The sequence below is a fragment of the Pinus tabuliformis genome, chromosome 6 (genome assembly GCF_031772625.1).
Source record: "Pinus tabuliformis cultivar Carrire ecotype Pingquan chromosome 6, CPIR1, whole genome shotgun sequence".
NCBI lineage: Eukaryota > Viridiplantae > Streptophyta > Pinopsida > Pinales > Pinaceae > Pinus > Pinus tabuliformis.
The window spans coordinates 535,046,762-535,052,896 of record NC_142292.1 but is presented as its reverse complement, the minus strand read 5'-3'; positions in this window follow the sequence as shown (position 1 = coordinate 535,052,896).

Below are 6,135 nucleotides of genomic sequence, written 5' to 3'. Positions count from 1 at the left end.
TTGAATCCTGGGGCAACAGGGCTTAGACTGATCCCTTAACAGTCTTCTTTGAATTACTAATGGACTCTCATGACCTCCTAAACATTGATTCGACAAAGATTATGCCGACTTGGAGGAATAGAAGAAATGGGGAGGATGCTTTGGCTAGAAGACTGGATCGTTTTTTAATTAAGGCTACTATGTTAGCTAGGTTGGACCATATTCGTCAATGGGTGGGCTCCGGGGGTTTATCCGACCACTCCCCAATTTTCATGGAGATTATGGACTCCAACCATAAACCAAATTCTCCTTTCAAATTCAATGCTACTTGGCTCACTGAAGCTGATTTTCACAAATTAGCACGGGAGACCTGGACTCGTTGTGGTTTGGGTAATCGTGCCTCCCCGACCGAAGTTATTGCATGTAACCTGGCTCGATTAAAATCGAAAACCATCAGCTCGGCAAGAAAAAAGTTGCAAAAGGATGAGGCCGAGTTACAAAGGATTGAAGGGGTCCTCAAGCAAATGGAAAACTCGGGGCTTACTAGCTACTCAAACTCTGAATCAAAGGAGATCTTGATCAAACTGGAAACTGAAAAGATCCGTCTGCTGAGACAAAAAGAGGAGACATGGCGCTTAAAGAGCAGAGTGATTTGGCTAAAGGCCCCTAGGAGACATGGGGCTTAAAGAGCAGAGTGATTTGGCTAAAGGCAGGGAATGAGAACTCAAATTTTTTCCAACAATATGCCAGGGGAGGAAAAATACTAATACTATCTACGCCTTGTAGGACCAGACTAGCAGGGAGGCTAGCACTTTCAATCAACTAGCAAATATGGGAATCAAACATTTCTCTCATATTTTCAAGGCGCTTAGGGAAGCCTCCATAGTTGATATCTTCTGAATTGCTGAGGTCTTTCCTAGATTTGTAGAGGCAGAAGAGGCGGCGGCCTTAAATGAGCCTGTAACGTTAGGGGAAATTGACGTTGCATTGAAATGCTTCAAAAGAGACAAGAGTCCGGGCCCGGATGGATGGCCCATGGAATTCTACACTACTTTTCTCAAGTTCATTGGGCCTGATCTCCTTTTGGCCATAGAGGATAGCAGACTTTCTAGCAGGATGTATGAGGGGTTTAACTCGACTTTTCTGGCCCTTATCCCAAAAGTTGATAATCCTCTTTCCTTTGACAACTATCGGCCTATTTCCCTCTGCAACTGTATTTACAAAATTATCTCAAAAATTATTGCTATGCGCCTAAAACCTTTCTTATCCAAGATGTTATCCAAAGAACAATTTTCTTTCCTTAGCCACCGTCAAATCCATGAAGCCATAGGGACTTCTCAGGAAGGTCTCCACTCGATCAAAAAAAAAACAACAAGTCTATCATCCTCAAGATTGATCTCTCAAAAGCCTTTGATCATGCAAGTTAGTCTTATTTGCAACTCATCCTTACTCATATCGGCTTCCCTCATTCTTTCATTAATTGGATCAGGTGTTGCTTCACTTCTGCATCCTATAGCATACTTATCAATGGGGTTGCATCAGGGTTTTTCCATGTTGAGTGAGGCCTGAGACAGGGATGCCCTCTGTCCCCTCAACTATTTCTTTTGATCATGGAAGGTTTAAGTAGACTGTTAATAAATGCTCGTGCGAATGGGTCTTTGGGAGGGGTATTGATATCTCATGTGTCATATCTCTCTCATCTATTGTTTGTAGATGATGTACTTATTTTCTTAAATGGTTCTTTATGTGATACGACTTGTTTCAAGAAAATTCTATCACTGTTTTGTAAAGCTACATGTATGGAGCCAAATTTCAACAAATCCACCATCATTTTAGTGTTTTTCCTCCAAAATGAGAAAAGATATGCTTTACAACAATTTGATTTCGTCAAGCAAGAGCTAGAGACTGGTCTCAAATACCTTGGGTTCAAGCTTAATCCAAATGGATACCGTATTGCTGACTGGTCTTGGCTCATTGCAAAAATTGAAGGCTGCATAAACATTTGGCAACAGAGATGGCTCTCTAGGGCTAGCAGACTCACCTTGATTAAATCTGTGCTGGAGGCCATTCCGGTTTACTGGATGACTCTTGCCTGGATTCCAAAAGGTATTATCAACAGGATTCAACAAATTTGTTGTAGGTTCCTATGGCGGGGGAAAAATGTGGGGCGGACTTTTGCTTGGGTACGCTGGGACAAGATAGGAAAACCTAAGAAATGGGGTGGTTGGGGTATAAAGGACCTCCATATTTTTGCAAGGGCACTGGCAGCCAAGATGGGTTGGCAAATTATCAAGTCTGAGAGCTTATGGAAAGAGGTGGTCTATTATAAGTAGATTCATCCACTATCTGTAATTGATTGGATTTGAAGGCCCGACCAGTATTTATCTGGTGCATCGATCATTTGGAAGGCCATCTCACAGTCAATAAGCATCATCAAGGATGGCTTGGCGTGGCATATTGGGAACGGTGAGCAGGTTAGACTAGGCACAGATGCCTGGTCTGGATGTGGGAATGCACACATTCTCCCTCTGGCTTTGTGACAATTCCTTTCAGTGTCTGGCATCACCCAGATTGCCCACATCGCTGATGTCAGACATCCTCCCTGGACACTGCAGCATTGATTGGACTCTCGGGACCTTGGCATCCTAAATAGATGGAGAAGGATATGGCAACGTTTTATAGGAGCTCTGGAGGAAGCAAATATCAGAATATCAACGTGGGATGATGAGATCATCTGGGCCTCAGCTTCCCATGGTCGATATACCCCAAGGATGGGTATGCTGCCAATATGTTTGCACATGATCCAGGGGATACATGCTGGCGGTGGCGCCCACTATGGAAGCTAAAATCTCCACACAAAACGTGGTTGTTCATGTGGTGTATCCTTTCGAATAAAGTACCCACGGAGGTTAACCTTATGCGACGTGCCATTCATGGTCCATCCAGATGTTGCCTCTGGCATGAAAATGCTGAGGATATTGACGATTTATTCCTCCATTGTTCGGTTGTTGTACAAGTATGGTCTCACATTACAACCTCTCTCAACATTACCAACAAATGGGAAGGCCCGAACATTGCAAATGCCTTGCACCGTTGGTGGACCGAGGCTGCAACACAAAAAGCCAAAAAACTCCCTTTGATTGTTAGCTGGGGCATCTGGTTGAACAAGAATTGTTATATCTTCCAAGATGCTCTAACCCATTGGCCAGCCACTTGTAACAATATTGTTGCCACTAAAAACCTGATCCCAGATGATCCCGACCAACAGCATGCTCGAGTCATCACTCCGGAAGATATAGATAAGAGCACTCCTTGGGCTTATTTTGATGGTTCGGCTCAGGCCGCGGGCTGTGGGGGGGTGGGGTTGTGGTCCATATAAATGAACATCTTTCTTTCAAAATCAAAGTGGGTATAGGAAGAAGCACAAATAACTTTGCAAAGCTCAACAGCCTAAGACACCTTCTCATCTTTGCTCTAGAACAAAACTGCCGCAAGATTCAGATTCTTGGGGATTCACAGCTTGTTATAAACTGGATCAACTCTGCATATCACTGTCACTTGCACACACTCAGGGGTTTATTAAGTCATCAGTCTAAAATCACAATTGATTTTATTGTATGCTCTCACATACACAAGGAAAGGAATGTGGTCGCTGATCGTCTATCCAAAGAGGTCGTGCAGCAAAACAAGGGGCAATGGTTGATTCAGGAATTCAGGGACGGTGCCTTTTTCCAGTTCTTCCATCGTCCATTCATCGAATTGGATGGAAATTCTTCGGAATGATCCTCAAAGATCATTCTTTTTAATTTTGCTTTTTGCTTATTTACAGCTCTCATTACTAAATGGACTATGTTTTATCGTTTCATTTATGTAAATATTATGCTGATATTGTAAATATTGAACTATGATTGATCTGATCCCTGGTGACTACATCTCATACATGTTGATGATACAACATATAGTTTTCTTATCTATTAATGAAAATTGCGCTTTTTTCTTGGAAGGAAAGGAATAAAACTAAATATAACTTTTAATCAAAAAAAGAAAAAAAAAAAATTGAATGTGTCTCTTAAAGATACACCAAAGTTTCATACTATATGTAAATTTCTTACATATACACAAAAATTTCATACTATAACTAAATTTTTGGCGGGTGTGAACAATTATTTATTACTCATTTTCATTAATAAATAAGTACGTACATGGTAATATCCCACCTTAGTCATGTAAACTATCACATTAATACTAATAAATAATTAGAGTAGAAAAATAAAATAATAATAATAAAATGATGAATCAAATTTAATCTTACGTATCATTTCTCATTACATAGAAAAAACACTCCTCACCTCCATGGGCAGTTAATCCACTAACAGATGCTACAGGTGACCGAGCTAAAGCACCATTTTAGGTAGAAGCACCCGTTTAAGCATCACAGCCACCGGCGACTTTCTCATTACATAGAAAAAACACTCCTCACCTCCATGGGCAGTTAATCCACTAACAGATGCTACAGGTGACCAAGCTAAAGCTCCATTTTAGGTAGAAGCACCCGTTTAAGCATCACAGCCACCGGCGACAGGAAAGCAAACACTAGTAGCAGCTAGAGCAGCGGAACCATCACCTCGCCTTACATCTTTCCAGATTCTATTCATTACCGAATTCATGGTTTGGATGCTGCTGGTGAGACTCGACCTCATGTGACCGAGCTAAAGCTCCATTTTAGGTAGAAGCACCCGTTTAAGCATCACAGCCACCGGCGACAGGAAAGCAAACACTAGTAGCAGCTAGAGCAGCGGAACCATCACCTCGCCTTACATCTTTCCAGATTCTATTCATTACCGAATTCATGGTTTGGATGCTGCTGGTGAGACTCGACCTCATGCATTCTTCCTGTGAGTCTCTGACGTTTTGAAATTCCACTTATATTTAAAAATCAGAGTCCTCAAATTCCCCTTTCAAACCCTCCTTCGATAGAAAATATTGTGAATCAACTACCAGAAAGCACAGGAACATCTATTATACCATGCACCCTATTTACCTAGCAGCATTCCTTTCAGTGCCAGTCGATGAACCGGTTTCAGTTTATCTGCTCGCAGCAAAGATAGGATACCCTCGCTTTAGGGAAGAGAGACTCGGATTGTAAGCTCCTGTTGCAGCGAGTTCTTAATCTGCTTCCTAAAATCTCAATCAGGAGATCAAATTCCTCTTTCAAACAATCTTTCGATAGAAAATCCCACAATATTTTCTGTAGAAAGTCTGCAGAGTACCGAACAGACTTTAGCCCAACCTCCTTAATTTCCCCACTCCCATTGCTTTAGACGGAGTTCGGAGTTTTCTATCTCCTGCCTCGACAGCAAACTCCTTGGTGCTTGGACAGCAGGCTCCTGCAGAAAAGCCAGAACAACGCATGCATGGTAAGAACCGCCGAATAACATGTGTTAAATCCACGACCTGAAGCAGCCCACTCTTCTCGGAATTCCCTTTTTAAATCCACAACGCCGCGCCCCGTATCGATGTCGGTCCCGCGGGCCCTGTCGACATTCTCGGTGTCGGTGTCACATTATAGCTTTTCTCAATGTTTTTAACCTTTTAAAAGTATTTTATTAAAGCGTCGTTATTAATCATTTTTAAATTTAATGAAAAGCGTCGTTATTAATCATGTTTAAATTTAATGAAAACGATGGATAGCTAACCACTATGCACGTCAGCGTAATGAAAACGATGGGTAACCAACTAAGCTACACGTCAGCTCATCGCATTGGTGTTCCAACGTTTAAGTCTTGAAGAATCTTTTCACTATTTTTTGAGTGATTATTGATAATTTTTAAGTATGTCCCGGTAGTAATAACCACACTTTAAAATTTTCAATTATATCCTCCAATAAAGTAGGAACAGAAGAAAAGTATATCCTCGGCGTTTTCTCATTGGGGCTTTTTGTGTCTTTTAATTTGACTACGTCTTGGCTTTTTTTTCGCAATCGTCACACAAAGATTTTAGTTATTTTATCTTATGGTTCAAATCAATGATTTTCACAATAATATATACAAATACCTCTTTAAGAAATGTGGGTTTTTTTATCAAATAGAATCTTGATGTACTTAATGTGTTTTAAGAAAAGCTAAGTATATATGTTGAACATGTTTTTCAATAGAG